Here is a 26393-nt window from a genome sequence, read left to right on the forward strand (position 1 = left end):
AGCATTACATTAGGAGATGCACTAGAACCAGAACAGGTTTAGAATTAGATCTTAGCACCCACATTTCATAAAAGGAGCAGCAGCCACTGTTGACTGGAACAGGTCTAGCTAGTAGATTCGCCCAGTTTCAGCTGGTTAGCTAACTGAGGTCCTGGAAGAGGAAGCCCCAGTCCTGTTCATGAAGAGAGGAAAGCTGGAGACAACAGAGAAGTGAGAGGTGAACTGCATAAAACTCACTGAGGTTGAAACCTCAACCTGGTATTCTGCATAATAGGGTCTGACAATGTTTTCTTGTTTAATTTATCAGCCTCCTTCTCTGAGCCTGGCTATCTCGGCTGGTACTTAATTTTGAATCCTCTGAGTTAATTTATTCACTTTGTTATCCTTAGTATATGGTATAGGCTGAATGTTTTGTGTCCCCGCAAGTTCTTATGTTAAATTCTAATCCCCAATGTGATGTTATTTGGGGGTGGGGACTTTGGGAGGTGATTATGTCATGAGGATGGAGACCTCGTGAATGGAATCAATGCTCTTATAAAAGAGACCCTGAGAGCTCCCTTGCCCTCTTCTGCCATCTGAGGGCACGAGAAGATGGCCATCCACGAACCGTGGGGTGGATCCTTGTCACTGAATCTGCCAGAGCCTTGATGTCAGCCTTCCTAGACTCCAGAACTGTGAAAAGTACGTTTCTGTTATTTACAAGCCACCAGCCTCTGGTATGCTATTACAGTGGCCTGAACACGTCTTGGTGCTGTGATTGTTGCAACCAGATTGTTTTCCTAACATTTCCAGGTTAAAACCTGTGGACTGCTTCATTTGCATATAGACTGATTTCCATAACGTAGAACACTGGTAGACTGTTCACAGAAGACTCACCACCAGGCCCAGCACTGCTGCACGTTACAGTAAAGCTATCTGGAGAGAACACAAAGGTGATTTTGGCATACCATTAGAGAAACCATCTGTGAAACTCAAATGACCACATAAAGCTTATCAATGAGCGTGAATTGGTTTTGTTCTATATTGTATGGGATGAAGAAAAGAGAAATGTCAACAGAGCTCATTAAGGGTGCCCTTGCCAGCTGCTGAAAATAGAAGTTGGCTGCTCTTGGGATTTGGCTTAAAGCTGGACAGATTTGCTTGTTATAAGGTCAAAGTTTTGTCTAAAGCCATCATTTCTTTTAAAATTGGAAAAAAAAACCCTCTACATACAAAAAAACCCCTTGTTCTATTACAGTACTTTTCATTAGGCTATCCCCCCCCCTACCAGGGGCCTCATCTAAGTGTATAAAACTATTAGGGAGGCAAGAGTGATCAGGATGAATTTCATAATATTTGCATATGGCCTGTGGCTTTTGGAGCCCATATGTTGGCAACTGAGGTTGAGTGGTGATGGCTGTCCACTTTGGACGCGCTCCTTCTTAATGAGGAACTTATCCTTCCTCTCTCAGCCCCACAGGCCTGTTCCAGTGACTGACGACTTGTGCTCAGACAACAACAGAGAAGAGAGACATAGAGTCAGAGAAAGAGACAGGAGCAACGGTGAAGGCAAGGTCCTATGAAGAACTGTTTCTTATTGTCTTCTTTTTCACCCTCAAAATTTTCCCCTGCAAAGTGGGAAAACCCCTAAAATAGCAACAGCAAACAATAAGGAAGCCTCCAAGACTTCCTAGGCGGCGGTCCTAGAAGGTAAGTTGAATTTTTTAGCTTCATTCCTTATTTTAGATTTTCTTACATAAATGTGTTTTGAAAGTAGAAATGAACATGTACTTTTAAATTAGGGGACCCAGTGGATTGAATAGAATGAACACTGGATCAGGAGCCAGGAGACTTGGCTTTGAATGGTTTCAACCCAGCCATTTATTTGCTTTAGTTTCTTCACTTATAAAGTAAAATATACCACCTAATGATGCATGGATAAATACAATGTGAAATATCCACATAATAAAATATTATTCAGCCATAAAAAGGAAGGAGGTACTGACACATTCTACAGCATGGATGAGCTGTAAAAACACTATACTAAGTGAACGAAGCCAGACACAAAAGATTATGTGTCATATGAGTCCATTTATGTGAAATGTACAAAAGAGCTAAACCTATAAGGACAGAAAGTAGATTAGTATATTAGCTAATGAGTATGGCAGGGTGATGAAAGTGTTCTAAAATTAACTGTGGTGATGTCTGTATTCACAACTCTGTGAATGTACTAAAAACCATTGAATTGTACCCTTTAAATGGTAAGTTGTATGGTATGTGAATTATATCTCAATAAAGCTATCATTAAACAAAGAAGAAAGCGAACAATAATTTCTACCCACCTCAGATATGTTGTGAGGCTCAGAGGAGTTGTTTTATAAGTAAGAAAAGTAGTTCAAACTATGCAATAATAATTATTTTTAGACTTAATTATTTCCTTAAGTTAGAAGCTGATATACTAAATGAGTTCTCCAATGATAACTGGTATTTACGGAGATCAGAGAGGCAGAGCTGCTTACTGCTCTGTGCGTAAAGGTCAAATAAAAGGGAGCAGTGGGGGAGGGTTTAGCTCAAGTGGCAGATAGAGCACATGTTTAAAATGCACGAGGTCCTGGGTTCAATCCCCAATACCTCCTCTAAAAATAAGCAAACCTAATTACCACCCCCAACCAAAATAAAATATTTAAATAATACAATAATAAATAAAATACATTTTTTAAAGGGAGCAGCTCATGAGAGTGACGAGGGGAGGGAACAAGAGCTGGACTGTAAGCTCCCTGAGGTCAGGCATTGTTTCTTGTTCTCTTTTTAATCCCAGTGCCTAATACAATGTTTTCTCAATAAGCGTAAACAAGTGAATATATGAATAATGAATGAATAAACAGTGAAACTAATGAATGAAAATGATGAGACACTGTCTTCTAGCCAGCCAGTAAACATTTTACCAGTCAGCACATTCAGGCGCTTGCCCTGAGGCTGACAGTGACTGGGGGATTTCGGTATTGCAGTCATCCCACTGCCAAGGAAGCAGTAATTCTCTTTCAGGTGCTACAGATCAAAACGGTTCTTGTTTCTCCTCCAGTCTGCAGACAGGGGAAAGTTTTACTCTATAAAGAGTTTACCAGTGTCATGGCTAAGATTTGTTTCTTCTTCTGTTAGCTGTGATGAGCCAAGAAGAGGGTTGGTCTCCAGAATAAAAGATCATAAGGTCTGGTCTAGTATGCTTGGAGCACTGAGGGCTCGGGGGCAAGCTTGGAGGCCTGCTTTGCTACAAGATGAGGGCAAAGCATTCATAAGGTTGTCTGCAGTTAGGGCAACAAGTTTGGGTGGTCCTGGCATTGTGACTCACTGTGATGGGGACAGGAGTCAGCAGCCTTGGGGAGAAGCAACTATTCTATTTTTCCATTTTTACCCGTTGGGAAAGGAGTCATGGGTTTGGCCCAAGTTGGCATCAAGGCAAACCTGTATCACTTGCAGCTGAAATCAAGGGGAAAGTAATCTAAGGAAAGAACTCTTAATTTCCTACTATGTGTTCTTGGGGTTTCCCTTTCACTTTCTAATTTGAACCCCCAAAGCTCTATTGAGAACCCCTCTGAAGGACCATTCAGGTCTTACATGTAAGTAACAGCCATTAGTACATAACTGAAGGACTTTAGGATCTGGACTGCTCAGAGCAAGAGCTATTTCATTTAAGGCCTGGATATCCTATTTAGAAAATAAATCTAGTTTAAGAGACATTTCCTCATAACAGGGCAAAAAAGACAAAATGAGTTAAGAAAAGATCTAGAACACACAGTTAACTTAACTGGGTGCCAGAGCCTTCTTGTGCATGAACAAACTCCAGAGTTTTCCATTTATTCTCAGACAGATCCAGGAGACTTGGCAGCAGAGGTGGCAGACTTACCCAGGAAGGGACTTTTCTTCATCTTTCATTTCCCTTCCTATACCTCTAGTCACTTTCTTGGACAACATGTCCAGGAACTAAACAGCATAAACCCTGAACTTCAAAAGCCTCAACAAAAAATTACTTGCCTGAGGAAACTTATGTACCACATAAAGTAGATCAACTTTCCACCCCCTCCTCCACTTATTTATTCCAAAATAGACATCTGAAAAGCCAGGAAGTCAACAAAGGAACAAATACAGAAATACAAACTGCCAGTAAAACCAGTCCACTTGATAAAAAATGTCTCCTGATCTCTAGTCCCTTGTATTTGTATAAACACCTTAAAATGTGTTTGCCTCTGACCTTTGATTATTCTGCCTTTGATGTCATTTACTTCAGATCATAAATCTGAAGACAAGGGGCCCACGTTTATTCAGGGCACAGTGTGAACGATGTTGCAGCATGGACTTTGGAGTTAGGCAGAGCTATGCTGGAACTGGGCTCCATGTTCACCAGCTGTGTAAGTTGGTAACCGGGCAAGTAAGTGACTTAGTCTTTCCAGTCTTCTTCTGTAAAATCAGGAGAATAATACTTGCCTCAGATTTGCTTTAAGGATCTAATGACACTGTGTACATAAATGAGAAAGTGATCTAGAATAATCCCACCTGTCTCCGTCTACACCCTTCACTCCAGATAAACAATTCCATTTGTTTCTTATCACTCTAGAGTTTCTTTATGCAAACATATGTAAATTAAAATATATTACACTACTATGTATAAGCGTATTCTTCTTCTGCCTCCTTGCTTACATAAAAGGAGCATACAACTGCTCTGTATCTTGTTTTTTTCATTTAATCTATTTTGGAAATCTTTCCATATCACTATAGGGAGAGCTTCCTTCTCTCTTTTTTTCTTTTTTCTTTTAGTAGTAGCATGAGATTCCATTGTGTGACTGTAGCACAGTTTATTTAACTATCCCTTATTGGAAGACACAGATTATTCCTAGACTCTTCCTGTAACAAATAAAGTTACAGTGAATATCTTTGTACACAGTATCATTTCGCATGTTTGTGAATGTATCTAGAGGGTTTATGCATTTGTAACTTTTTAAAAGAACTTTATTGAGGTATCATTTAAATGTTTTTTTCTTTTTTGTTGCCAAATTGCCCTCCCTGGGGCTGTGCCATTTTGCACTCCTAGCCGTGTACAAGCATGTGCTCTAAACTCCCAGAAGTGGGTACTTGCAGAAAGCAGGGGTGGAAGGCCCAGAGAGGATTCTGACTTTTTTCTTTAAAAATTACTATATGTTAAAAATTTTTACATGAGGATATATTCTTATGGTAAAATATTTCAAGAAGTAGAAATAGATGGTAAGAATATAAAGTTCTCCTTGGCCAACACTTCCCTGCCAGCAATCCCAGCTCCTCCCACCTTGTGAACTGTTTGGTGTGCGGTTACTGACTTAACTCCAGTGGCCATTTCTCAGTCCCCATCCTCCTTGAGATTTCCAAAGATCTCTTTCCAAGATTCTCTCTCCCTTTGGCTTCCATGACACAAACATTCTTCTGGGTCTCTCATATTTCTCTGATCTTTCACCATCTTGTCTGGCTTCTCTCTCTTCTCTTGCCTTGAAAAACAGCCTAAAAACAAGGGACATTTATCGAAGCTGATGATGCACAAGAATAACAGAACCCCAAACCACAGGGAGCTTAAGGTCTCGGGCGTGTGGCAGAAAAGATAGCTGCAGCAGTTCCTCCTGTCCCTCTCAGTGTGTGAGTTGGCTAAAGCTGCCGTAACAAAATACCACAGACTGAGTGGCTTACAAAACAGGAATTTATTTTCTCACAATCACAGAGGCTAGAAGTCTGGGATCCAGGTGTCAGCCGTGCTGGTCTCTTCGGAGGCCTTTCTCCTTGGCATGTAGATGGCTGTCTTCGTGTTCATGAATGTTCTTCATGACATGACATGCCTTCATGTTCATATGACTTTCTCTCTCTATGTATGTCTGTGTCCTAATCCCTTCTTTTAACAAGGGCACCAGTCATACTGGGTAGAGCCTACTTTGATGGAAAGGACAGCAAAGTCACATTGTGAACAAGCATGCTTAGTGTCACGAGCTGAACTGCGTCCCCTACAATTCATATGTTGCAGTCCTAATCCCCAGTACTGCAGAATGTAACTGTATTTGGAGACAGTCTTTAAGGAGCTAATGAAGTTAAAGTGAGGTCTCTGCAGAGGGGTGGGGGGGCTGACCCAGGATGACTCATGTCCTTATAAGAAGAGGAGATCAGCACACAGACTCACACAGAGGGAACACCATGTGCAGGTGTCCATCTACAAGCTGAGGAGAGAGACCTCAGAAGAAACAACTGTGCCTCCACCTTGCTCTGGGACTTCCAGCCTCCAGAATTGTCAGAAAGTAAGTGTTTGCTGTTTTAGGCAACCATTCTGTGGCAGTCATTATAGCAGCCCTAGCGAACTAACACAAAGGGTCACGCCGTCTGCTTTACAGTAAATCAACAGAAGAACTTATTTCAGAAAAAAACTAATGTTCAAAAACATGAACCAGGTAGGGCCCATCTCAGGGACACTGTTTGAAGCTGAACTCTGCCTGGAGTTCATCCCCCATTCTGAGGAGAGGAACATGGCAGAGGCAGCAGAGCGGAGGATGTTCCCTGTGCTTTCACACCCGGCCACAGGGCAGGCCCCAACCTGGGGCCAAGATCGCCCCTGCCAGGAACTCAGCAAGCACTGAAGCAAAAAATAAATAAATAAATAAAAAAGAGAGAAAAAATGCGAGATGATATGCTAGAGAGAAACATGATAGATTTTTGAGCATATACTGTAAAAGGGAAAATGATCTTTTCTTCCACTAACAGATACACTTGGAACATATATTTTGATTCAGAATCATTTCAGTGACTTTACAGTGGATGTTTTGCTGGGTTTCAAAAAGTTTGCAGATCTCGGCAGCCATTCTCGTTTCAACATGTAGAGTAGCTGACTCTCAATTAGTTGTCATATTAAAAGGATTCACAGGGCTACCTATTATTAGTGTATATTATTTTTCTCAATGCTTCAGACACTGTGGCGTTTATTTTTACAGTTGCCATAGAAACCCAAGTCTGTAATAAGCAGCTCTTTTAATTCTAACAATTAGGCTTATATAAAAGAATATTTTAAAGAGATGAAATTTGGAAAGCCCAGCCAGAGGACTGGCAGAAGAACCTTGTTCTTCAAAGGGTTACAAAATTAGCTTAGATTATCCCTTGTTACAACTGCCTTTTTTGACAACTGCTAGAATGCTCATTAGTCAGGCCTTCCTAGGATCTGCATTTTCCACAAAGACTGGAGGTTTGCTTATTTCACAGAAACTTACTTTCATCCGCCCCAATCTCCCTCTTACACCTGGGCTGCTCTCTTGGTTATGGGAGATGCCAATTCTCCTTTTTGCTGTAAAACAGAAAATGTTACTTGAAGCTTCACAAAAGAATAAAGGCCTTAAAAGAATCAGTCAAGAAAAACCAATTATGCCTTTTTACATTATGGGATGTTTGGAAGCCATAAATTTTGCCTTTCTTATATTCATTGCCTATAAAAGTATTTTGGAGTAATATATATTAGTTCATTTTAGTGATTAGTAATGCATGCACCTGGCACAAAAATCAAGAGGCAGATAGTTAAATATTAGTCTCGTTTCTATGCCTGTCCCCGGGGGGCAACCATTGTTACCACTTTCCTTTGTATTCTTTCTATTCTTCCAAAGCTGTTCTCTGCAATCAAATGGGTGCATGCGCGCGCGTCCGTGCACACACACACACACACACACACACGCAGTATATTGTGCATGTTGTACTGCACCATGCTTTTTTTCACTTACTACTGAAAATTTGGATGCTATTCTATTTCATTACATAAAGAGTCATCTTGGTCCTCATAAAGGTCTGTCCCTGTAATTATTTAACAGTCATGTACTGAGTGTTACAGGCATTGTGTGGGGCCCTGGCAATACTGAGGGGAAGATCACAAAGTCCCCAGTCTCAGGAGCCCACACTAGGAGAAGAGGCGGCCACCTGGGAAGTGACCACCACCCAGAGCGCAGCACTGCGATGCCTCAGGTGGAAGTGGGGGTGGAAGCACGTAGGAGGGAGTCTGGCTTTGCTCACAAGGGGGACAGAGCACATTCAGGCAAGATACTTGAGAAGCATCTTGAAAAATAAGCCAGGGGCCTCAGGTAGACAAGGAGGGCAAGTCCATTTCAGGTACAGTAAGTGCCATGTCCTCTGGAGTAGAAAACGGCCTGGTGTTTTGGGGAACTGACAGTGGTTTGTTATGGCTGGACAGCAGGGCGTGTCTGTGTTAAGACTAGATCAGTGGCTCTCAAACTTTTTGACCACGATCCAGAGTTAAGAAATATGTTTTACAACATCACACAGTGTGTGCAAAACGGAAACAAAATTTTATGAAACAATACCCTCATTAAATGCACTGTTTTTTTCCTATTGAATTCTAGGCTATTTTTTTAAATGCCAGTGATGACTCACTACACTGATTTCACAAACCACTAACAGGCACTATCCTTCAAGTTGGGAAATTATGAAGTATTCAGTGTCTAAAGATCTAATAGTCTATACAGTTATCAGCCTTCCTCTGATTTACACGACTGTGATCATTTTTTAAATAAGACTAGATTGACAAGAGTCAAGGAGCTTATTTGCTCCCACACACCATACAAACAAATAAACTCAAAATGGTTTAAACAGCTGAACATTAGATAGGACACCATAAATCTCCTAGAAGAGAACATAGTCAAAACATTCTCTGACATAAATCATAGCAATGTTCTCCTAGGGCAGTCTACCCAGGCAACAGAAATAAAAGCAAAAATAAACAAATAGGACCTAATCAACATTATAAACTTCTACACAGAAAAGAAAACTATAAACAAAATGAAAAGACAACCTATGGAAACATCTGCAAACAATGTGACAGACAAGGGCTTAATTTTCAGAACATAAACTGCTCATACAATTCAATAACAAGAAAACAAAGAACCCTATCAAAGAATGCTGAGAAGAAGACCTAAACAGATATATCTCTAATGAAGATATACAGATGGCCAACAGGCACATGAAAGATGCCCAATATCATTAATATTCAGAGAAATGCAAATCAAAACTACATTGCACATGGGTCACAATGACCATCATTAAAAAGTCCACAAACGATAAATGCTGGAGAAGGTGTAGATAAAAGGGAACTCTCCTACACTGTTGGTGGGAATGCAATTTGGTACAGCCGTTATGGAAAACAGTATGGAGATTCCTCAAAAAACTAAAAATAGACTTATCATGAGATCCAGCAATCCCACTCCTGGGTGTATATTCAGAGAGAACTCTAATTTGACAAGACACATGCACCCCAATGTTCACAGCAGCACTATTTACAATAACCAAGACACAGAAATAACCTAAATATCCATCGACAGATGACTGCATAAAGAAGCTGTGGTATATTTATACAACAGAATATTACTCAGCCATAAAAAAGAATAAAATAATGCCATTTGCAGCAACACGGATGGACCTGGAGATCATCATACTAAGTAAAGTAAGCCAGAAAAAGAAAGAAAAATACCATATGATATCACTTATATGTGGAATCTAAAACAACACAAATGAACTTATTTACAAAACAGAAACAGACTCACAGACATAGAAAACAAACTTATGGTTACAGGGGGTAAGGGGATGGGATGGGGATAAATCGAGAGTTTGGGATTTGCAGATACTAACTAACATATATAAAAAAGATAAACAACAAGGACTTACTGTATAGCACAAGGAATCACAGTCAATATCTTGTAGTAACCTCTAATGAGAAAGAATATGAAAGGGAATGTATATTTAAGTGAGTCATTCTGCTGTACACCAGAAACTAACACAACATTGTAAATCAACTATACTTCAAATAAAGAAAGGAGGAAGGAAAGAGAGAGAAAGAGAGAAAGAGAGAAAGAGAGAAAGAAAGAAAGAAAGAAAGAAAGAAAGAAAGAAGGAAGGAAAGAAGGAAAGAAGGAAAGAAGGAAAGAAGGAAAGAAGGAAAGAAAGAAAGACATTTAAAAATATATATATATAACAGCTCCTGGGCATATATCCAGAAGGAACCCTACTTCAAAAAGACACCTGCACCCCAATGTTCATAGCAGCACTATTTACAATAGCCAAGACATGGAAGCAGCCTAAATGTCCATCAACAGATGACTGGATAAAGAAGCCACGGTATATTTATATAATGGAATACTATTCAGCCACAAAAATGACTACTTAACGCCATTTTCAGCAACATGGATGTCCCTGGAGAACGTCATTCTAAGTGAAAAAAGCCAGAAAGAGAAAGAAAAATACCGTATGAGATCTCTCATATGTGGAATCTAAACAAAAAAAAATTGAAAGAACATAAATACAAAAGAGAAACAGACTCATAGACATAGAATACAAACTTGTGGTTGCCAAGGTGGGGTGGGTGGGAAGGGATAGACTGGGAGTTCAAAATTTGTAGGTACTGACAGGCATATGTAGAATAGATAAACAAGATTATACTGTATAGCACAGGGAAACATATACAAGATCTTGTGGTAGCTCACAGTGAAAAAAAATGTGACAATGAATATATGTATGTTCATGTATAACTGAAAAATTGTGCTCTACACTGGAATTTGACACAACATTGTAAAATCACTATAACTCAATAAAAAATGTTAAAAAAATAAAAAATATATAAATAACATAAAATTTGTGTTTTTAACTATTTTTAAGTGTACAATTCAATGACATTAATTACATTCATGATGTTGTACAATAATCACCACTAACACTTTCTGTAACTTTTTAATAGAAACTCTGTACCCACTAAGCAATAACTCCCATCTCGCTCTCCCCCAGCCCCCGGTAACTTTTCATTTACTTTCTATCTCTATGAACTTGCCTATTCTAGACACCTCATGTAAGTGGAATTGTGCAATATTTGTCCTTTGTAGCTAGCATATTTCACTTATCATGATGCTTTCAAGGTTCATCCATGATGTAGCATGTAATAAAAATCCATTTCTTTTTACGGCTGAATAATATTCCATTGTATGCATATATCACATCTGTTGATGACCACTTGGGTTGTTTCCATCTTTTGGCTACTGCAAATAACACTGCAAAGAACATTGGCATGCAAGTATCTGTTTGAGTCTTTCTTTGCAATTATCTTAGATATACACCTGGGAGTGGAAATGCTGGGTCATGTGATAATTATATTTTTAGCTTTTTGAGGACACCACATAATGCATTCCACAGTGGCTGCACCATTTTACAATCCAACCAGCAATGCATGAAGGTTCCAATTTCTCCACATTCTCACCAACACTTACTACGTTCTACTCTTTAAATTATAGCCAAAATTAATTTGCTTGGGCTGCCATAACAGAATGCAAGACTAGTGGCTTAAACAACAGAATTTTATTTTCTCCCAGTTCTGCCAGCAGTGTTGGTTTCTGATTAGGCCTCTCTTCCTGGCTTGCAGACAGAACCTTCTTACCGTGTCCACAAATGGACTTTTCTCTGTGTATGTGGGTAGAAAGAGAGATTTCTGGTGTCTCTTCCTCTTCTTATAAGAACATTAGTGCTATTGGACTAAGGCCCCACCCTTATTACTTCATTTAAGTTAATTACCTCCTTAAAGGCCCTATCTCCAAATACAGTTACATTGGAAGTTAGGGCTTCAACACATGAAGTCTTGGGGACATAAGTCAGTCCCTAACAACCATTCTGGTAGCCGTGAGATGGTATCTCACTGTGGTTTTTCTTTCATCATTTTTCTGTCTCCTTTGATGATTCAATCTCCTCTACCCAGCCATTAAATGTTGGAGATGTCAAGACTTGGCCAGAAGCCCTAATCTCTGTTCATCCCACACTCTCTCTCTAGGCCACTGTGTACTTCCCGACAGTGTCAGTTACATGCCAGTGACCCCCAATTTTAAAGTGCAGAACTCTCTTCTGAATTCAACTCCTAACCAACTCTGTTCAATACTTGGGTGCTTTATGTATTTGTCTACACCTAAATAAACTCTTCTATAGTGCTTACTATGTGCCAGGCACTGTTTTAAGTGCTTTATAACCAGTTCATTCGCTTCTCGTAACTCCATGAGAAAGGTAGTAGTATTCCTGGTTACAGATGAGGAGACTGATGGATGTTAACTTGAGTGTGCTCCCACAGCAGGTAAACAGCAGAGCTAGGTTTACAACCAAGCAGATGGCTCCCTAGTCCATGCTTTCAACCATTTTGCTATACTGCTTCTCAAATAGCCCCTTAAACTCAGTTTGTATAGGGACAAATTCTTGATTTCCATTCCTGTATCAGTTTGCTAGAGCTGCTATAACAAAGTACCACAAACGGGGTGGCTTCAACAACAGAAATTTATTGTCTCACAGTTCTGAAGGCTAGAAGCCCAAAACTAAGGTATTGGCAGGGTTGGTCCCATCCGAGAGTGATGAGTCCCATGCCTCTCTCCTAACTTCTGGTAGTCTCAGACATTCCTTGACTTGTTTCCACATGGTGTTTTCCTTGTGTTTTCACATGGTCTACCCTCTGCACATTCTCTATGTCCAAATTTCCCCTTTTTAAAAGGACATCAGACATTCTGGATTAGGGCTCACCCTAATGCCCTCATTTTAACTTGGTCATCTCTGGAAAGTCCCTATTTCCAAATAAGGTCACACTCTGAGGTACTGGGGTTAGGACTTTAACATACCTTTTTGAGGGGACACAATTCAACTGACAACAATCCCCAAACCCGGCCTACTATGTTTTCCTAGCTCAGTGAATATCTTAGTATTTGTACCAGGTGGAGACCCAGGAGTCATCCTGGCACTTTATTTACATCCAGCCGCATGCACAATGCACTGCCAAGTCCTCCTGGGGCTCCTGAATCACTCTTTTTTAACTGAAGTATAGTTGATTAATGTTGTGTTAGTTTCTGGTGTACAGCAGAATGATTCAATTATACATTAATATATATATATATTCCTTTTCATATTCTTTTCCAATGTAGGTTATTAGAAGATATTAAGTATAGTTCCCTGTGCTATATAGTAGGACCTTGTTGTTTATCTATAGTAGTTAGTTTCTGTAAATCCCAAACTCCCAATTTATCCCTCCCCACCCCCTTTCCCCCTGGTAAACAAATAAGTCTGTGAGTCTGTTTCTATTTTGTAAATAAGTTCATTTATGTCATTTTTCTTTTTTTTTTTTTGATTCCACATATAAGTGGTAGCATATAGTATTTTTCTTTCCTTTTCTGGCTTACTTCACATAGTATGATGATCTCTAAGTCCATCCATGTTGCTGCAAACAACATTATTTAATTTTTTTATGGCTGAGAAATATATATGTGTGTGTGTGTGTATATGTATATGTGTGTGTGTGTGTGTGTGTGTATACACACACCCCACAACTTCTTTATCCATTCATCTGTTGATGGACATTTGGGTTGCTTCCATGTCTTGGCTATTGTAATTAGTGCTGCTATGAATATTAGGGTGCATGTATCTTTTCGAATTTGAGTTCCCTCCTATATGCCCAGGAGTGGGATTGCTGGATCACAGGGTAGTCTATTTTCTGTTTTTTAAGGACTCTCCATACTGGTTTCCTTGGTGATTGCACCAAACTACATTCCCTCCCGAATCACTCTTAACACCTTCACTGCCCTCCATCTCCATTGCCACCATCATAGGTTGTGCCCTCCTTCTCTACCCACTGGACTTTCACAATAGCCTAGAGCTGGTCTCTATCTCCCTCCACTTTAGTCTCCGTATTGCAGCCAGAGTGATCTCCCCAAACAGTTCTGACATCTGACTGTGTCCGCTTCCCATCCTTATTCCCTCTCTGAACGAAAACTGTTGGTTTCCCACTTGCTGTTAAGATATAAACCCAAATCCTTAACCTGGCCCACAAAGCCTCCCCTGATCTGCCCTAGCTCTGGCTCCTAGCTTCACTAAGGCCACTGTCCTTCCAGCATTCCTGTTTCTCACACCACATTTCTCTTTGTTCCTCAGATGAGCCTTGCTCCCTCCTACCACAGGCAGACACTTTGACCTATGCTGCCCTCTGCTTAAATGAGCTCTCCAGTTCTTTCTTTCCTCTCTAATGTCCTCCTTCATCTCTTAGTTACTGTCCCTTACTTGAGGAAGCCTTCCTGGCTCTCAAAGTTGATTCAGTTTCCTTCATTATACTCTCTTATTGAACTGGGTTCCGTTCCTTCATAGCTCTACTTCCATTTGAATCAGGCTCATTAGTGTTTTATTTGATTTTTCTTGGTGGCCATCACCAAACTATAAGCTCCGTGAAGGAAAGATCCATTCTGCTCACTATAGTGATGGTGCCTGTCATGAAATACACATTCAGTATGTATTTTTTGATGAATGAATAGATAGAGAGCTGGTTATTCTCCATTTGCTGCTCCTTCATTCATTCCGCACTTCTCTGCACAGGGAGGCTGACCTCTGCAGACTGCAGACCTGGATCATCTGGCTTCTGAGTTTAAGCAGAGGGCAGCACCAGCAACTCAGAGGGCAAGAGAAGAGAGGCTTCTTAGCTGCCTCCCTCCGTGACTATAGCTCCGAAGGGGTGGCAGCTCCGGAACAGTCTGGCTCTAGGCGTGGTCACTGCTTCCCACCACTGCTAGTTTCTGAATGTCTCCTCATTACTTTAAAAAAATTCTCCACATTGCTCACAACTCTGTGAGTGGTTCTCCTGTGACCTCTGCTAATAACAGATAGAGACCAGTATGGGACTACAGTCCACGCAGCAGGGAGTGAGGTCCTGAACAGGGGGAGACATTCAGAAAAGAAAGACAGGAACAGCTGTGTGATAAACGAACCCTACAGGGTTAAGTAACTGATTCCATGTATGAGCTGTATACTTTCTGAAAGCAGGCATTATATTTCATCCATTCTTTAACCCTAATGCCTAACTTGTAGTAGGTATTCAATAAATACTTGTGGGATAATTGATTCGAAGGGTCAAAGACGATTCCAAGGTTCAAGCCTGGGTGATTCCCATTGAAGAAAGGGGAAGTCAGGTTAATTTCTGAGCAGTCCTTAAAGTAACAGTAAGAATGACACAGAGTAATATTGAAGATACAGCATCATTTTTAGGGTCAGAAGGATCTAAAGCCCAACTTTCCCACCCAGTCTTCGGCAAATGACTTGACATTTCTCTTTGAGACCATTTCATTACCTGTAAAATGGGAATAAAAATCCCCAACTCATAGTGCTGCTATGAGGAATACCTGAAATCACTTATGTAGAGCATACCCCGACCCTGAGACCCTCACCAAGCTAGACGCGTTGAGCTGTGACGCAGAGACCCAGGGACATCGGAGGCCATTCACAGAGCTTTCCTTTTAAGTATAGTTCTTGTCACCATAAAACAAGTCATTAGTTACCTGTGACTGTTACACTCTTTCCTGGACTATCACTGTGGATTTTTACATCTTCTTTCCACCTGCCTTTTGTGGAATACTAGAAAGTTACAACTTGTACCATCTTTACTCAATTTTAGTATGTAGAGCTCTGGGCTCCCCAGGGTCTCGCTAATGATATGAGCCTTTCTCCTTTCATCTGCTTTTACTTTAAGCACTTGAGTTAAGACCATCAGGGATATGTTAACCCTGTAGCAGAAATGGAATTCAGACTCAAATCCTCCTTTCACAGTTGGTGCTGTTTGTATCTTTTTCTCCCCTATTCCTCTTTAAATGTCCATAGAACAATCCCCATTGGTCTCAAAGATGTAATTTCCCCACCCCAGTTGGACAGCTGGCTTCATATTTCAGTTCCCAAACGGTTGTCTGCAGCACTCTGTACTGGATTTGCTGAAATAACCATGACTGCTTCCCCAGGAGACAATGCAGTTGCGGGAACGGGGCAGACAAGAGGAAGAAGTTCCCTTTCAAGATATTTATAATTCAAACAGTGACCTCGGTTGACCTGCTACCCAGAATTAACCTTCCCTTCTAATTCATGAGAGTTGACTTTCCTATTGTTTTAACTGTCATTCCTTCCTCCTTTAAGACATCTCTGTAAGACTTGTCTTTCAAAGAACCTTACGTATCAGGTTTTATTAGCACTCCAGGCCTCAGTGTCCAAGAACCCTTGTTCATCATGCTGTTTACTCTGGCTGAACACTCACGACTTCACAAACATGTTATTTCTACAAGATCACCATGGTGAGTTAGTGACTTCAGACTGAGAAAGCACACTTTAAAGGTGCAAATACTGTGTATTTTAAATATGTATTAGTAGGTTAGAGTAGTAAGACTTGTTGATGTCCACAAAATTCAGTGTAGAGGAAAAACAAAAACATATGCATTTCATTTGAAACATGCAACTCATTCTTTTCTATAATTTTCTTATTTTCAGATTTCTTAGTCACAGTTTCTTAGGCTTACATGAAAATGTTCCTGCCACCTCACGGAAATATTTGCATTCTAATGTCAGGGCTTCTCAAAGGCTGACAGAGATTCAAGCCGCCTCCGTTATTTTTGAGGTTCCTAGTGTACTAAACTTTTTTTAAATGCTAAAATACAGTTTAAAAACTGGTGGTGCTTTGAATGTTTACATTTTAATTATTGATACCTTTAACACACACTAAAAATGTAACAAAACAGCTTTGCTAGTTAAAGAAGATAATTAAAAGGTTTAATTTTTATTTTTAAAATTAAATTTTATTTTTGATTAATATAATTAAATTTTATTTTTAAATTAAATAACTAAAATTTAATGTTTAAAATCAATTTTTAAATTTAATTTAAAATTTTAATTTTAAAAATCTATAGTACACAAAAGGTGATGTAGCTTAGTCAGGGAATCTCAATTTTAAATTTGGATGGGGGTGTCTGTTTTCAATCCCATCAAAATACCTTTGTGTAGCCTCCTCTGGAGGTAATTCCAGGCCCTTTATAAATGTGGGCCCTGAGCCAGTTAGCCTTCCGGCTCTGTGCCCTCTCATCCTCCTCCTTGCGCTCACATTATTATTTAGTAATACATCATGAATTAAAGATGACCATCATCAAGTCTCATCTATTTCGGTGGTGAAAAGAAAAACTCTGAATAATCCTAGCTTGGGTAAATGCAACCAAGGGCAAATTCTAAGGCCAGTTTCTTCCCTAAACGTTGAAGACTCGATTTTTCTGAGCTAATTTTATAGTTGTTGGTTTGTTATGTCTTGTTTAGCTTATAAGCTCCTTACAAAGAATCTCTACCTTGAGCTATTACTAAAAATGGTAATTAATATTATTGGGTAATTCCCACTTAAACTACTATTTTAAGATTTAAATAGAAAAGCAAATTTCCATTTATGATATAGACAACATGAACATTTACACATATACGTTTAGAGATGTGGAAATATCCTGAACTCCATGCTTCTGAACACAGACACCATCGCTGTTAGCCAACATACAATATATATATATATATACATACATACATCAGTAAATACCAATCACTCATGTGATTGCTTCTGATTTGGAAAATCCTGTCTCACTTTTAGTAGCACAGAAAAGATATTCAACCATCTGTATGTAATTTGTAGCTGAAACCACGCTTTTGTGTATACAAGTCGGCTGTTCCACGGTGTTGAAAGAAACCAGATATAGTTGGACTCAGATCAACAGCCACCTTGCGCTGGGCACTACTGGGTCAGTGGGTCACAGACGAGAGAGGGTGGATGGTGCAGCAAGATCCCCAAAGGAGCAACAGAGAAGTGTAGGCACTGTGGTCTTCTTAAAAGCCTGAGAAATCTCACCACAACCTCATCTGCTCTAGGCCAGCACCAGCAGACAGTAGATTAATGAAGGTTAAGCAGCCTGGGTCTGAAGGTGAGCTTCTCCTGTTTGTAAAGGAGAAAGAGCCAAGTGGAGATGTAATTTCAGCAGAGATCGCAAAAGAGGGCAGAGAAAGGAGTGTTTAGAATAAAGGGGATGGACAAGTGTATTCCACTATTAAGCACACAAAGCCATTTTGAAAGTCAACTTCATTTAAAAGTTTATTAAACAAGTAATAATTATCTGTTAATGTTTCCTTTAAAAGTTACACAATTTTAAAGCTTTTTCGTTCTTCTTAACCAAACACAGAATGCCCTTCCCTCAGTAAATACACTGCACTGAACTCACATGATTGCAATTTCCCCGGCACATAGACCAGAAAGGCCAAGTGGTCTCATGTGTTGCTTTTCTGAAAATGAAAATGGAATTGTCCTTTGAAGAAACACAACGGGTAAGTTGAAAACAATGAAAAGAAAAACACATCCAACTGAAAAAAAAATTGGATCCTAAACACTGAACTAAAAATCATCTACTCTAACAACATAAATTCTAGTTTATCTAGATGGGCGTTACCACCTAGTATTACGGTAATTCTGAACAATGCAAACACAAGTTATAATTACTGGAATGGTTAACTGTTTTTATTAAGATGGTTGCAGAATTGTTTTTTGTTGTTCGTTTGTTTGCTTTTGTAACTGGAGATCTAGATTAGAATTTTCAAGGGCTCCACGGGCCAACCTTCTGATGCAAAGTGAGGGGTTTTAATTAGAATAAATTTGGGGGTCTTTTCTTATTCTAAAACTAGGACTCTGTAGTTTATAAAAGTTAGATTTTTTTTTTTATCAATAGTTGCAGGTTTTCTCCCCCCGGAATGTCTTTCATTTCTCTTTAACAACAAGAAAGAAAAGGAGTATGTTCCCGAGGGACTCTGCTATTGTTCACTTGGACAAAGCCAGTCAGCATCTACAGTTAAGCGTGACTGTGTGGCAGAGAAAAAACTGGCATTATTTGGTTTTAATTCTCAAACTTGAAATTAAAATGAGAAATAGTTCCTTTCAGAGTCTTAAAAAAAAATCCCACTGGTGTGAAACTTGGGCAGTGGCCAACGAGGGGTCTCTGGCTGTGCCAGTCAAGGCTTTCCGAGGCGAGCAGGTGCTGACACAGCGAAGGGGTAGGAGAGGTTTCTGGGGAGCAGAAGTTAAGAAGACAAAGGGGAGGGAAGCGGCCTGGGCAGGGGAGTCATCTGACCCAGACGAACTTGACAAAAGCTTTGTCAAAACAAGGGGCGCTCGAGCACAGCTTGTACAGTAAAGGAGTCCTCTATTTGGCGGAAATATCTGGGCCCTGTCCACCACCGACCTGTCACTGCTGGGGGCTGCCCAGGAAAGAGCTGATCTCCTCTCAAAAGTGGGAGCATTTCTGGGAGGGGCAGTTAGCTGGAGGCTGTCAGCCAACCGTGCTGCTCTGGGCAGGGAGCAGGGAGCACCCCCAGGGTCCCCGCTGGGCCCACTTTCATCACACGTCTAAGGGAGCCTTTCCTGTCACTCCCCAGACCCCTCAGAGCTCACTCATTTCCCTGACCCTCACCTTCTCCCTATCCCTAGGAAAAGTCTAGTTCTTACTTCGTCACACAGAGCACTTCAGCGCGATAAGAATAACTTGTCTTTCTTAGTGGGAGGAGTCATCTGTTTTATTCAAAGAGGCCTATGCGGCATTTTCCCTGGATGTAAATATAAAATATTAAGCCACTCCCTCGGTATGAGAAAAGGGCTATGGCAATTCTTCCTCTAAGTTGCACTTTCCCCTTCTTATTACAAACAGAAATAACTAGGGATGGTGAGAGTACAGAGTGAAATTTGGGAGCAAAAGCTTAGAATTTTACTGCCTAGGTGCATGCCCTTCTAACCTTCTAAGGGTAAATTTCACAGCTTCTAAGCTCATCCTTGGGGTTTAATGGCTTATGTACATCAGAGACTGGTTTAGGGTGGAAGTGGTAGACGCTGAGAAGTTATTTTCTTAACTATTAATGACTAACCTCTGAAAACAGAATTGTAGGGAGTGAGACAACATCCCTGTGCCTCCAGCTGACATTTGATAAATGCTGCTTGTGCTATTTAATTGATAATTAATTCTACAGAGAGCAGGAATTTTACTCTAAAAACTCAGAAGCACAAAAAACATCATATTCTTGATTTTTTTTTTAAAACTAAGTGGGCACCTCTATGTCTTTTCTATATTCAAATTCTGGAGACTTTTTTATTTATATGTATTATTTTGAAGGCTGTCTTTTTTTTGGAGGATAGACTCCTAAAGGTAGGATTTTTAGGTCAAAAGGTCAGTGTATTTTAAATTTGAACATGTAGTTCCACACAGTGTCCCACAACCAGAAGTATGAGAGTGACTGATTACCCAAACACTCACAAGCCTGGAAGTTATCGATCCTTTCAACTTTTGCCAAGTAGATGGGCAAAAATTCAATTTTGCCATTATTTTAATTTGCATTTTCCTGGCTGCTGGCAAGATTGAGCAACTTGTTCTGTTTATATGGCATCAGCACTTCCTTTGATCCACTGGGTCAACTGTCTTACTGATTTCTAAAAGTCTAATGTAAGTAACAGCTCTTTAACTCTTCTTTTGTATCTGTGTATACTGCACACCCATATATATATATTTAATTTTTCACTTGTCTTTCGACTGCTTGTGGTTTAGCAAAGATGCAGTCCCCTACCCCTCAGCTCATACTGCAGTGGGGCCATCTGATGAAAGACAGACAATGATAATACAACTTGATAAAGACATGCACAGACAGTACATCTCAGTAGATGCCAGAGGGGGCACTTCTAATACCTGCAGCAGGCAAAATTTGTTTTCACATTAAAATTACTTTTCAATGGGTGATGAAAACAATGTAACTCCACTGAAGGCCACGGGCATACGTTCATCATGAAGTCAGGCAAAAAGATCACTACTTTTAGATTCTGCAGGAGCTGGACCACTCAGCCTTATTCAACTTCCACCACTTCTCACATGTCCCCTCTCAACCTACCACTCCCAAATTCCATTCCTCCTCTGAGTGTTTCTATCCTACCCACCCTTCTATTTTCAGAGGAATTGTATTTGTTAGCTTGTGACAGATTTTTTATAGATCTCCAGTGAATCTCAGATTCTTAATACGCACATTCAAGACATCTGAGAAGCCTTAGTTTCTTCAAATAGTTGACTATGCAGAAAGAAGTTTCAGACTTTATATCTTAAAATAGGAGAGCCCGTTTTCTTGTTTAGTATTCACTCATTTGACAAATTTTAATTGCACACCTCCTATATACGAGGCACTGGGTTTAAAACTGTGGCTATAACATTACATCTCAATGTTCATGGAACTTACATCCTAGTTGAGGGAGAGAAGACATTAAATCGGTAAGAACATAAGTTTATAACATGTCAGGTGGTGATATATACTATAAAAAAAATCAGACAGCATAAGACGAGTGTTGTGGGTTGAACTGTGTCCCCCTAAAAGATGCTGAAGCCCCAGTATCTGTGAATGTGACCTTATCTGGAAACAGGATCTTCACAGATGATCAAGTCAACATCAGGTCATTAGAGTGGGCCCTAACCCAATATGCCTGGTGTCCTTATGAAAAGGAGAAATTAGGACACAGTAACAGACACACACACAGGGAGAATGCCATGTGAAGATGAAGGCCGAGATCTGGATGATGCTTCTACAACCCAAGGAATGCCCACTATTGCCAGCAAACCACCAGAATCTAGGAGCAAGGCATGGAACAGAATCTTCTTCACAGTCTTCAGAACCAACAAAATCTGCCCGCATCCCGATCTCAGACTTCTAGCCTCCAGAACTGTGAAACAATGAATTTCTGTTGAATCAGCCACCCAGTTTGTGGTACTCTGCTGTGGTACCCCAAGGAAACTAATACAGGGAGGGGAAGTAAGATTTTTAGATGGGGTGATGAGGGAAGTTCACATATAAGCCGACAACAGAATACAGTCAGGGAGACACCTGGGAGAAGCACATACCAGGCAGAGGAGCAGCAAGTACAAACGCCCTCCGGGGGGAGAAGGCTTGGCAAGTACAAGGATCACCAAGGTCAGGATTCCTGATGCACAGTGAGCAAAGTGGGGGGAAGTGGGAGGAGATAAGGTCACACCATGTAGGACCTACTGGCCATGTGTGGACAGTGGGCTTTTTCTCTGGGAAAATGAGAAGCCACCAGAAAGCTGTAGGTGCAGAAATGACATCATTATTGTCACAAGTAGCATATTCAGTTTTCAAAGTTCCTAACTCATGGTTTCACTTATGCATCTGTATTACCTAGGACTCTTGGGGTTCCAAGTGACAGGGGTCCAATTTAAACCATCCTAAGCAAGGGAGGGAACTTACTAGCTCACATAACCAAAAAGCCCCTGAGTAGCTTAGGCAGAGCAACTCCTATCATCAAAAATCTGTTTTCTTTTCTCCTTCTCTCAGTTCTGCTTTCCTTTATGTTTTCTTCATTGCAGGAGGGTTTTTTGTTATATGGCAAAAGAAGCCCTACCAGCTCTATACGTTCATGCTTCTTAGTACTGGAAATCTCAGGAGGGAGGCTGAGGTCCACATAATCCCCCAAAGGGTGCTGGTCGGCTTCCTTGGGTCATGTGCCTCGTCCCACAGTAATCAATGGTGATTTCTAGAGATAGTTCTCTGATTGACTGTCCTGGATCACATGGCCGCTTCTTTGGCAAGGGAGCCACCCTATAGGTTGGACAATCTGGTGAAGGAGGAACGTTTACCAACAGAACAAGTTATGTCAGGGCCACCATGCTGCACAGCTTCAGAACTCTGATACAGTTACAGTGTATGTGAATGGGACCCCCTAGAGTTGGGGAGCGCACAGCCCCAGAGAGGCCATACATGGCGGTCCTCGGTTCTGTAACTTAAGGAAGGCGGAAAAGAAGTTGTGCGGGCAAAAAGAGCAGGCATCCCCTAGTACATCTAATTATAACTTTAAGAAAGGACTTATCTTTTGTTTGTTTGTTTAAGGACTTATTTTTTTAAAGGCTATTTACGGCAAGGTCTTGGCTGGGCTTTTGCTTTCCTGGAACAAAATATGACTCATAAAATGCAAATCTACAGTAGATATAGCAATAGATTTATTTTAATTTATCTAGAGAACAATATTCAATAGCCCTATCTGAGACATACTCTTAAACTTAAGGGGAATGAATAATTCACATTTGATAACAGTAGTATAAATGGAGTTATAGTTCATAAATGCAATGGTTCTTCCTTTCTAAGAACTTTGTGCATTCATTTGTTTTATGACTATTGGCTGGGACCCTAACATTGATAGGCACTGTGTTAGGAATTGTGAATATAGTGGGTAACCAAACAAATCTGGTTTCTGTCCTCATGGGTGACACGGACATTGGACAATGAACATATATATAAATATATACTTTATATTGTGATAAGGATGGTAAGTTTTCTATTAAAGAAAACTGACCAGAGGTGGGGGGTTAATTTAGATTGGGACCAGGGATTTATGTGAGGCTGTGACATTGCTTCAGAGCGCTGAAGGATAAATAGGAATTAGCCAGATGAAGAGTGGGAGAGGGAGGGAGAGTGTTCCTGGCAGAAGGAATAATATGTGCAAAGGCTTTAAGTAGCTTTGGATATCACCAGACATCCTTGGCCAGGCCCAGGGACATTATCCCAGACACTTCCATTTCTATTGTTTGTTCTTTCCATAATATTGCAAATTAACTAAGTCACACAAATTATCTTTTCATCATTGCATGATTGATAGAATGAATGTTTAGATTTCCCCCTCTGATTATTACTTGCATATATTAATAAATGAAGGTCACAAAATGACCAAAAGTGATCAGAAGGTGGAATTTCTTAAAGCATGATTGCAATTATTTCATGCCAACAATGTTTTCAACTGTTTCGCAGTAATTTAACATTTCTGTTTCTGTAAGTTCATGGTAGGAAAGAAGAAGACAAAAGGATTTAGAAAGAGCTGAAGATGCCAGGTATAGATAGGAGTTTAGTATTTAAAGACAATTCTCTGAAGTTAAGTTAAGCTAAGTGAAGGACAGAAACCTGGGTGCTAACTACTGGTGAGGAGGTAAAACTTGGATGTCATGTTCCAAGCTTTTGATTAATCCAAGTCTCAATAGAAAGCAGATGGCACACGCAGAAGAGGCTAACTTGGGGTGTTTTATATACAAATGGACTGTTTTCAAAGGTGTATACGTGCAGACATCTCATGCTTCTTAATGAGCCCTAAATACCCAGGCACAAAGCGGTGAGGAGAAGAGATGGTTCTTGGACCACAGAGAGAGAGAGAGAGGCAGAGTCATGTGGAATTTCTACTGTATATGAAAAGATCAATGACCTTTAGTGGAGGGACACAGCCAGCTGGAGGCAACTTTACAGGAAGCGAACAAAGGGATTAAAAACTTGATCTTCCTCTCCTTCTTTCCTCCCTTTGACTTCTAGCTGAACCCAACTAGAAGGCAGAGTCATGAGCATCCACTGATATGGTCCATACAGGGTAATATTCCAGGAAGAGAGGAGGATGGAGAAGAAGAGTGATCTGGCTTGAAGGAGCAGACAGAGATATTTTGCAACAGTTTTCAACAGGCTTTCTACCAACACCCCCCCCCCCCCAGTATTTAGCTAGCCAATACTGATGCAGGAAAAAACGGATGTGGGCGTGAGGTGGGCCAAGTCCCAGGTCTTGGCTGAGCTCCTGGGGCTTGCCCTGCCAACTGTGGGTCCTTGGCTTCGTGCAGGAAAGAATTCAAGAGTGAGCCACAGTTGAATAAAGATAGATTTATTTAGAGAGATACACATTGCATAGAATGTAGGCTGTTTCAAAAGGCAAGAGAAAAGCAAGGAAAGAGGTGTGGGGGTTGGATGCTCAGGTTACAGTAAAAGTAGGTACACACTCCATAGGCAGAGTGCAGGCCGTCTCTAAAGAGGAGAGAGTGAAAAAGGGCGGCCAGGCGTGGTGTTGCCAGGTTTTTATGGGCTCAGTAGCTTCACACGCCTACAGGTGGGACCATTACAACTACCCTGGGGAGGGGACTGGGATTCCCAGGAACTTGGCCACTGCCCACTCTGACCTTTTGTGGCTAGCCTTGGGACTGTCATGGTGCCTGCGGGCATGTTATCTATCACACTGATACATTACAATGAGCATATAATGAAGCTCAAGGTCTACTAGAAGTCAAATCTCCCGCTATCTTAATCCTGAAGGCCAACTGGGAGTTGAATCTTCCACCACGCTGGTGTTAATTGCTGTCATTCCTTGAATGGCCGTGCCCTGCCCCTTTCCATCCTGTTTCAACACATGTAGCCTAGGTCCATCCAGTTCTTGACCACATTTCATAGTTCACAGAGGCTGGGTATGTGTTAAAAATACCAGAAGTGCTTATCTGCTGATTCACAGGATATCCTGCAAACTGGACAAGCAGTGTCAACTCCTGCTTTTCTAGGTTTAGAGTTATTTGCTGCTTTTTTTCTTTAACAGCTTGCCAGTCAAGTCCTAAAAATGTACAGTCCAACAGGCTTCTGCAATCACATGCCCTTGGAACAACTCCCTGACTGAGTGGTGAGACCCCTGAAGAGAGGCATTACTTGTCATACCGCTACCACCTTCATTTGTCAGCTTGGTTTTCAAATATTACAGAAACTTTCAAATATGAAAAATAGTATGGAGAGTAAGATAAATGTATACTCAAATCTACAACCTTGGTTTAGAAAATGTTAATGTTTTGACATATTTGTTTTGGAGTTTTTAAGCAAACAAAATATCACAGAAGAGACAATTTCTTGTCACATATTATCTCCATTTATCCATTAATGCCTTCATTCTTTAACTGTCATTTTAAAAAGATGTATTGAGCAACTACGTACTCTACTATAAATCCAGAGAGTAAAAACAAACAAGAATTGAGATTTGTTTCCTAAAGAAAGAAGACAAGAAGAAAGAGAAGTGATATCAGAAGCCCTTGAGCTTCTAACCATATTCACACAGTGAGTGATGCTCACAGAGACGCCACTCCCCCCAGGGCACTTGACGCAGGGGCTGTGGCTTAGATAAGGCATTTACAAAACTCTAATTCCACCCTTTTCTCTCCCATATTGGAATGACATTATCATAGGGATAACCTGGAACCATCTCTAACATATATGAAAAGGAATCTATTTTCAAGCTTTGGTTCTTTAATTCTGATTCAAAACAATCTGTGCAGAGGCAGCCCTCCACAACCACAAGACAACCACGACAGGTCTTGTCTGTGTCTTGTGCAGGGACCACCATCAATCTTCATTCTTCACAGACATGATTTTGTGGAGCATTTAGCAGTGTGATCCCCAGAATGGCTGATGGTCTACTTGTGGTAGATGGGTGGGAACAGACAGAGAAACAAACAGAAAAACTGAAAAAAATAACAGCTTCTGCGTTGAATAATTGGCCATGTAAGAGCACAGTGGAAACTGAAGAGCGAAATGGATGAGACTCCATCTGCACTAACACAGTGACCACTTTGCTTCTTCTTGGTTCTGACAGAAATGACAGACACCCTTTTAGCAAATGAGAAACCCGCCACCCATGAGGTATGTGACATCAGCCAATTTTA

The 26393-nt window shown here is 40.5% G+C and overlaps 1 long non-coding RNA gene across 1 annotated transcript in view; it reads right to left on the reverse strand.

Moving 5' to 3' along the window:
- Positions 1 to 4044: 4044 nt before the first annotated feature.
- Positions 4045 to 26393, reverse strand: part of LOC107034104 (uncharacterized) — a 35068-nt gene continuing 12719 nt past the window's right edge. Inside the window, exons 2-3 of the long non-coding RNA XR_001459633.3 lie at positions 7245 to 7318; positions 4045 to 5505 (exon numbers count right to left, since the gene is read on the reverse strand). This is a non-coding gene — a long non-coding RNA (uncharacterized lncRNA). The remainder of the gene's footprint in view (positions 5506 to 7244; positions 7319 to 26393) is intronic.

The sequence above is a fragment of the Vicugna pacos genome, chromosome 25, assembly GCF_048564905.1.
Source record: "Vicugna pacos chromosome 25, VicPac4, whole genome shotgun sequence".
Classification (NCBI taxonomy): domain Eukaryota; kingdom Metazoa; phylum Chordata; class Mammalia; order Artiodactyla; family Camelidae; genus Vicugna; species Vicugna pacos.